The sequence below is a fragment of the Rattus rattus genome, chromosome 1, assembly GCF_011064425.1.
Source record: "Rattus rattus isolate New Zealand chromosome 1, Rrattus_CSIRO_v1, whole genome shotgun sequence".
Lineage (NCBI taxonomy): Eukaryota > Metazoa > Chordata > Mammalia > Rodentia > Muridae > Rattus > Rattus rattus.
In genome coordinates, this window is record NC_046154.1 from 72,838,570 (window position 1) to 72,847,586 (window position 9,017).

Consider the following 9,017-nt stretch of genomic DNA (forward strand, 5'->3'; position numbering starts at 1 on the left):
CTGAAGCAAGATAGCACTAGACTTAAAATACACATCCTCTATCCACTTGCAGTTTCCAGAATCCATCAAGAACACCCAAGTCTAAACATCCAGAGCTTGCTTGACCTTAATAGAAAGTTGCCTCATTCCTTTAAGAATGATGGGTCTGGGCAACGGCTGGATGGTCTGCAGTGTTGGGAAACGCTGGCCGGCCGGGGTGGGGCCACAGATTATTTTTAATGAAAAAAATAACTCAAGTAACAGATAGAATGAAAACTAACATCTTGAAAAACATAGATGAGAAACTCACAGAAGCAGCCAGAAAACTAGGATACTCACTGGAACAGAGAACCGTGAAAATGAGACAGAGAGATAAGAAGGTTGTGTCAAAAACTTTTCATGGTGCAGGCTTTGTTGTTCCTGAAGATAAAAACGAAGTTGGTTATAGAATGTGTCCTGAAACGGATGCTGACCTGAAGAGAATCTGCAAGGCAATTGTCTTGCTGCAAGTGATGAGGAGGGACTGAAAGCATTTGCTCCCATTCATGAGGTGATGACTTTTGGGCTAACGATGAGTGTGATTATGACATGGGGCTGGGATTAGGAATGGACCTCGTTTGCTTTGGTTCTCAATATTTTCACAAAGTTGCTGGTCAGCTTTTACCTCTTGCATATAATCTATTGAAGAGGGATCTGGTTGCACAAATGATTGAAGCTCATCTGGCAAGCAGAAGTGAAGAGAACGTAGAGCAGCTCACAGAATAAGCAAGCTGCCCTGTTGGTGCAGCGCTTTGAAGTGGGACGAGCAGATGGGGCTTTGTTTTTAGGAATGGAGAAATAATGGAAACTTTATTTTAAAAAAAGAATGATGGGTCCCTCCTAAAGCGCCCACGCTTAGGGGATTGAGTAAGGGAAAGGAACAGCTCAAGGTCAGTGTCAGGCACGCAGAGAATTGTAGGCCAGCTGGAGCCACACAAGACTATTTCAATAAAACAATACAATGCAAAATAAACCAATCAACCGACTGACCAACCAACCAACCATGACAAAACAACAAACAAAACCAAAGGGAATGCTGCATGTGTTCTGTTGCTAGAGTATTTGCCTAGCATGCAGTTAGCCCAGGGTTTGATGTGTTACACATATTGGGCATTCTGACACCTGCTCATTATCCTAGTATTCTCCTAGGTGGAGAAAGAATTATTAGCTAAAGGTCATCCTTAGTCACATAGCAGTTCAGAATCATCTTTAAGTACACAATGTGTTCAAGACCAGTCTGGGCTGTCAAAGAGCCTGTCATTTAAAAAAAAAATAAAGTGAGGTTAAAGCTCTGCCACTTTAACCCGTTCTTACTATTACGGTTCTACTATTTCACACATGCATCCACAGACGTGTATGCACAGTGCTGGCAGTTTGTCTTTGCTGTACTTTCGAACCGTTTTTTGAGATCAATGGCAGTCCTGCACAGGTTGTTCTAATTATGTCATCGACGTCAGCAAAATACTGACTCCAGCGGAATAGCACCCATTGGCCAGAAGGTGGCAGTGTCAGACCATTTTGGATTAGCAAATTACAGCAGCCCTCTCATTGCACGTTAAGACATTCATGCAAGGGACCATCCGAAAGATGGCTTTAAATGATTTATTTTCTAATACAATCTTGATGAAAAATGACCTTTCAGAATAGAAGTAATAAGTTTGCTCCCATTTGGTTTAAATTGAAACACAAGGGCCACTATGCAGAAAGCTGCAGATTTTTTGAAACTAGCAGATTTATGAGATCTAACTTTTAGGAACTCTAAAAATATACATTTAAAAGTAAAAAATTCATAGCCTTGTGCTTGGAATCTATAAAGATACCATAAGTGCTTGTTTAGAGTCTTGAACATAGTTCTGAGCATGCGAAGTATAAAAGTAGGACCATCTGGTCGTGTCACCCAAGCCAGGCTTGTGGAATAATTTAACAATAGTATTATGTATTTTTTAAATTATTTATTATGTAGGCCACATGAGTTCATGTGTTCCATGTATGTGCATGTGTATGTAGATTCCCACAGAGACTAGAGAAGCAGTTTTCAACCTGCGGGTTGAGACCTCTTTGGGGGTGAACCAACCCTTTCACAGGGGATACCTAAGATCATCAGAAAAGTCAGATATTTATATTATGATTCATTGCAGTAGCAAAATTACAGTTACGAAGTATCACCAAAATAATTTTATGATCTGCGGTCACCACAGCATGAGGACTATATTAAAGGACTGCAGGATTAAGAAGGTTGAGGATCACTGAGGTAGAGGACTGCTGATCCCTGGAATTACAGACTTTGTGAGTCACCTGATGTGGGTGCTCCAAACTAGACCTGGATCTGCTGAAAACTCAGTAATGATCACATCTACTATGGTATCTCTCTTGCTTCTAATAATGATCTATAATTCTTGAGAAACTCGCTTCCAAGTGTCATTGGCAGTGATGATGGCGGGGGTGGGGGAGAAAAAAAATAAGGTGGGTGCTGGGTCTGACAAGAACTTGGTACTTGGTGGTTCCTACCACTGGAACAGGGCCATCAGGGCATGGGCCTCCATGAGTGTCAATGGTTGTTGTGGGCAAAAGGCATGTTTATTTAATAACTGTACATATTTTTACATTTCTCCTCCAAGGAATATCCTCCCTATTAACATTAATGATTATATGATAATCAAAGACTGTACGAGTCTAGGAGGCAAATGTGTAGCTAATGTCGCAGTAAAAGGGTAAATGCTGAGACATTCAGGACAGCCCTTAAGGCTGTGAAAAGGGACTCTAAAAACATGAATTCAAAAAGTAAACAATTTCTCAACTATGCAAAACATAAGGATGTAATATAAATTATATGAGGGGCTTTATCGATCTAAAGGAACAGAGGCAGCTACACTATGAGCTTGTCAGAGAGATAGAAAGACTGGACGATACAAATGCAGGCAGATTTCTGTTACAGTCATGGTAGGAATGGTAATTCTAGGGCAGGATTCTACCGGCTATCTTATTGTCTGTGCTTGTGATTGCTTTCTTCTCAGAATCAAGAGGTTGAGGTCATGGGATGCTGATTCACAGGATAATCAAAAGGGAACCAGGAGTAAATGACTGGATGGATAGGTAAAATAAAAGATTTTGTAAGAGATGAGGTTTTTTTCAGGGGGGGGATAGGAAGAAAGAACTGCTTGGAGAACTGCCACAAACAGAACATCAAGAGTCAACTGGAGATCTACAGAGAAAGCAGAACAGAGAGAGCGTAGCTAGAAAGCTGCCTTGAGCAGAGCATAGACCTTCTGGACTTACAATTTGGCTTTGAGTCATTTTCCTCAATGCGCCCAGATACCCCTTCTCTCAGAACCCCTCTCTAAGCTGAGGCTGGTCCTTGGCAGGTGGAAATCAGTGGTTAATGAAACTGTGTGTGTTCTATAAGGCTTTCAAGATTTTTTTCCAATTACAGTTTTTCTAATTATATCAGGAACAAAAAAAATTGAAATCAGGCAAACAACTACAAAATGAGCTATTTGGTGTTTATTTTTGTGGTTCAAGTTGACATTCTGTGTCAACACTAACAGATACTGATGTCTGTCACTGTATCATTGCTCCAAAACCATCCAAGGGCTTCTTTTTCTTGTCAGTATTTATCTTTTTTTCTTCCCATAGCAAGAGCCAGCACTCAGGGACCTTGTCTTTGCTGAGCACATGCTCTGCTACTGAGCCCCTCTTTATCCCCCTTTCCTTATGTTGGATGGTTTGTCTTCACTTGAGGTATGCCTGAGCTTTAGAACTTACGAAATGACAAGCCACGGTGGAGGACCGGGGAGCCTCTTTTTGAAACATGGCACCTCACTCAGAACTAATGAAAACAAGAACAATAGAATGACAGAAATGATTAAGGAAATCCATGGCCACTCAGTTTCAGTTTATGTTTCATATGTGTGATTTTAAAGATTGACATACAGACCACAGCGAAACCTCCCAGCAATATAGTGACATTGTAGTGAATCTAACATGATAGTTGGATTTTGTGGAAAAGAACCCTGAACTAAAGAATTGCTCTTTTCAGACTCTTATGTAGACTTCCCTGTGAAGCATTGTTTGATGATGATGGGAGGCCAAGCCCACTGTTGGCAGCATCAACCCCAGGCAGGAAGTCCTGTGAAATACAGAAAAGGAGACTGAGCAAGTCATTAAAAGAAATTTAGTAGGCAACACTCTTTTCTTTTCTTAAATTTTATTGTTATTTTTTACTTATTCATTTTACATCCCATTCACTGCCCCACTTCTGGACACACTCCCCCACAATTCTTCCCTCATCTCACCCTACCCTTTTGCTCACAGCTTGTGGGAACCCCCTGGGTATCCCTCCACCTTGGCATTTTATGTCTCTGCAAGCCTGGGCCCTGCTTCTCCCACGGAGGCAGGACAAAGCAGCCCAGCTAGCAGAACATAACCCATGTACAGGCATCAGCTTTTGGGATAGCCCCTGTTCTGGTTGTTCAGGACCCACATGAAAGCCAAGCTGCACATCTACAAATGAGCAGAGAGGCCTAGGTCCAGCCCAAGTATGTTTTTTGGTTGGTGGTTCAGACTCTGAGAGCCCCAAGGATTCAGGTTAGTTGACTCTGTTGGTCTCGCTGTAGAGTTCCTATCCCCTTCAGGGACTACAATCTTTCATGATATTCTTCCATAAAAGTCCCCAAGCTCTATCCACTGTTTGGCTGTGAATGTCTTTATCTGTCTGAGTCATCTGCTGGGTGGAGGCTCTCAGAGGACAGCCATGCTCCTGTCTGCAAACGTAACAGAGTATCATTAATAGTGTCAGAGATTGGTCTTGCCGATGGCATGGGTCTCAAGTTGAGATAGTTACTAGTTAGCCATTCCCTCAGTCTCTGCTCCATCCTCATGTTTGCATTTCTTGTAGACAGGATAAATATTGGGTTGAAAGTTTTGTGGGTGGGTTGGTGTCTTTATCGCTCCACTGGGGTTCCTCTCTGGCTACACGAGGTGGCCTCTTTAGGTTCCATATCTGCAATGTTGTGAGTCATAGCTAAGGTCACCCTCATCAATTCTTCAGCACTTCCCTTATCCCAGGTCTCTGTCTATCCTGGAGATGCCTGCCACCTCCTCACCCTCATCAAATGCAGATTTCCACTAAGTTTTATGACCATCTAGCCATCTCTCCTGTCCTCCTACAACGTGATCCTGAATCCTACATTCTCTTACTGAACCCTCCTCTCTCCCAGGTCCCTCCCTCCATCTGCCTCTTATGACTATTTTATTTCCCCTTATAAATGGGATTCTAGTTTCCTCCCTTGGGCCTTCCTTCTTGTTTGGCTTCTTTAGATCTGTGAATATAGCATGGTACCTGTATTTTATGGTCCTTTTGGGACTGGGTTACCTCACTCAGGATATTATCAAGTATCATCCATTTGCCTACAGAATTCATGATATCTTAGTTTTTAATAGCTGAACAGTATTCTCTTTTATAGATACATTATCTTTATCCATTCTTCAGTTAAGGGACATCTAGGTGGTTTCCAGTCTCTGCCTATTATGAACAAATCTGCTATGAACATAGCTGAGCAAGTATCTTTGTGGAATGTTGGAACATCTTTTGGGTATATGCCCAGGATTTGAATAGCTGAGTGTTGAGGTAGAACTATTCCTAGTTTTCTGAGAAAATGGCAAATTGATATCCAAAGTTTGCACTCCCACTGGCAATGAAGAAGTCTTCCCCTTGTTTCACATCCTTGCCAGCTGTCACTTGAGAGTTTGATTTTAGCCATTCTTACAGATGTGAGATGGAATCTCAGAGTTGTTTATAAACAACACTCTTGCGTGACTCCTGATTCAGATTCTGCCTCCAGGTTCCTGCCTTGAGTTCCTATCCTAACTTCTCTCAGTGATGGACTGTAGCCTGCTAGTCAAGTAAACCCTTTCCTCCACAGGTTCTTTTCAGTCTAAATCTTTTGTTACAGCAACTATAAAAGAGCAAAATAGAAGTTAGATATTGAATATTTCAGATGGCTTCTACATTTTATTGGACTAGACTAGGACAATGAAATCATATAGAAGCAGACATGAATCAACCCTCTTTGAAAAGTAGTTGTCACGTGACTACTAAATTGACATGCTGTCTGGAGTTACTAACAACATAGGTATGAGAAAAGAAGGGTGATGAGTTCTAGTGGGATTGACAGAAAGAAGGAAAAAAAGCTAAATGACACATTAATCCCGGTGGAGTTCATATGTGTGGTGTGGTTTATAATCTTTTATTGATGTGTGCACCATACTGGACATTTTTGGAAGATATTCTCTGTTGTGAGACAATAACTTAAACATGGTCATTGTTCCAACTCAAACATCTAGCTAATATGTAACATATAAGTAGTTTACAAGAAAATATGCAAGTCAAAATGGTGACGATCAAAAGAATGAAAGATATGCTGTCAATCCAAAGATTAGGAGTTTACTCAGTTGGTGTTGTAAGTTTTATCATTGAACAGTAAGCAAGAGGAACCATTCTACAATTTCTATGTGGTGATATATTCAGAATGAAACAAGTGCCGTGAAAATCTTGCCAAATAAAGTTTAAAAATGACAAGAATGTTGTGGAGTCTGAAGCAAGAAGTGAACTTTCTAATTGTATTAATGCATGAAAGAAAATATAATAATTCTAAACTATGTTTGCTGGATCCGAAATAGCTATGTGGTTCTTTGAGTTCTTCTTATTATATACTGATGCCTGATACCCTGGTTCAGACTGATATGCTTTTTCCTCTGAAGGCTTTTCATATATGTTGTACTGATATAACATGTTTATTGGCTGTTTTTAATATTAACAACTGAATTGTCTAGTCAGCAGGCAGAAGTGACCCAAGCATCTAGAATCCTAATAATTTATATTACTAGAAATTTTCATGAGACAACAAAAATTAGCCCCTGAAAATAACCAGCTGTAAGACCTGGATAGCTGGCTAATGCTTGCAATGGTACCCACAAGGCGGCCAAATCAGCATCATAGCTCAGGCTCACTGCATTGTTTCGGCATCCATGAGCCATTCCTTGAGGCAGAGATCATGACCAACTGGTATATCTCTGGGAAAATAATGATGTAATCTCTTGACAGCTTGCTTGATGCATTAAGCAACTGCTTGTTCAATCACTAGGTAATTTAGTCTCTTTCTGTCTCTATTTTTTTCCTATGTAGACAATAGCACTTTATAAATGTGTTTAAATTTAGCCCTGTCTTGGACGTTACTGCCCTAGACTGTCTAAGTGTTTCTTTTGAGTGCACAATGGCATAAGAAGACAGGAGAAATGAATAAGAACAATGCTTCTAATGCTGTTTATTTTCCTTGGCTGGGAAAATACTTCACAGCATGCTGGAAATGAACTGGAGGCATTTTTTTTATGTCAGAATGACTACCTGTGGATGATAAATCTAAATTAAACCAATTATATTTTCTAAAATTAAAATAGCATTGACAAATGGCTCATTTTTCATACCTATACTTACTTCATAATTGGCCTTTTATTCTCCTTAGGTAGGCAGTAGTTAAGAAGTTTCTAATTTCATAAAACAAAAATATCAGTTATTAGTAGCATGACTCCCATTTATTTTGAATTCAACAATGTTTGTGTGTTCGTTTGGTGATGCTTCACTGTGTAAGTACTAGGCCAGGTTCTTGTGCATGCTAGGCTATTACTGAATTTTTCCCACAGCAATCAACAATATTTATTATGAATTTATTACATAATAGATCTTAGCATCAACTCTAATCAAAAAATGATGAACAGGACATTTTTAGTTCTCCAATCCTAAATATAAAAGAATGCAGCAATAATGACGTAAGTGAAAGCAAATAGATCATGAGTTGTAGAAGAAAAGAATGTGACACGTACAGTGGACCCAGCAAACAGATCTCAGGATGGATGTAGAATGGGTAGAACAAACAACCCATAAATACTTTGCTTCATTAATATCCTAAGCCAAGTTCATGTTATATGTGAGTTAAAGCCAAGAATACCAGCTCATTAAACAAGAAATGCACATTCTGCTTGTAGAAAAATTAGTATCCATAGCAAAGACCTATGTGTAATAGATACATGTATGTGTAATGCTAGGCACAAGGAAATGTCAATGGTCTGGTTGAGGGAGGAGCTGAAGGAAGAGCTTTTGGGAAATGAGACAAGGAGCCTGAGTGACCACCAGTGAGTGTCTTGGAGATCTGAGGAGAGGTTGAGGACTTAATGGCTGTAAAGGATCTATCATCACTTTGTGCTTGGCAGGATTCATTGATAGTGATAAAGCTGTTGATGTTGCAGGGAGAAGATAATTTGAGGGCTATCCTGTTAGAGAGCTTACCAAGGTCCAGTACATAGAGTATTTGGAAAAATTCTATTTTTTCTGATTGAGGTGAAAAAAATTTGAGATGATTGTGGTCAACCAAGTGAAATATGGTTTTAATCTCAAATTTTAGCTTCAATTGCCATGGGTAGAGTCAAATGCATGATACTGTGATGATAGCAAGGAATCTGGTTAGCTGTTCAGACCTTGATAGCATGTGGGGCTCATGTGGCAATGCTAGAGGGTATGAGAGGTGCTTATATTTAGAGTCCATTTTAAACACATTACTAGCAGAACCCTGATGCATTTAGTATGGTGTCTGAACAAAAGAACCAAAGGCAATCACGATGCAGATAATTTTTGGGTGATTTTTTGGGTAAAAATAGATCATTTTATCAATTTGAGAGTCAATTTTCAGGAATGAAGGTTAGGAGAAATGCTTACAGTTACTTCTTGAAACCACTCAAACTTTAAAGGAGATGGCTTTAGATTAACTTGGTAGATGAGTGAAGAGTTAGCTGAGCCTACCCATAGTAGGCTTTACCCACAGTCACTGAGACCAGGTGTTGAACTGAACTGAGAGCTAAGGGACGCTGGCATCCACATCTTCCCACTATTCAACTCTCTGTTTCTACTGATTAACCCAGGGATGAGAAGCATTTGTCTGTTGCCCTGT

The 9,017-nt window shown here is 40.0% G+C and overlaps 1 pseudogene; it reads left to right on the forward strand.

Moving 5' to 3' along the window:
* The first annotated feature begins 212 nt into the window (after positions 1-212).
* On the forward strand, positions 213-744 carry LOC116894483 (annotated as a pseudogene).
* The last annotated feature ends 8,273 nt before the right edge of the window (positions 745-9,017 follow it).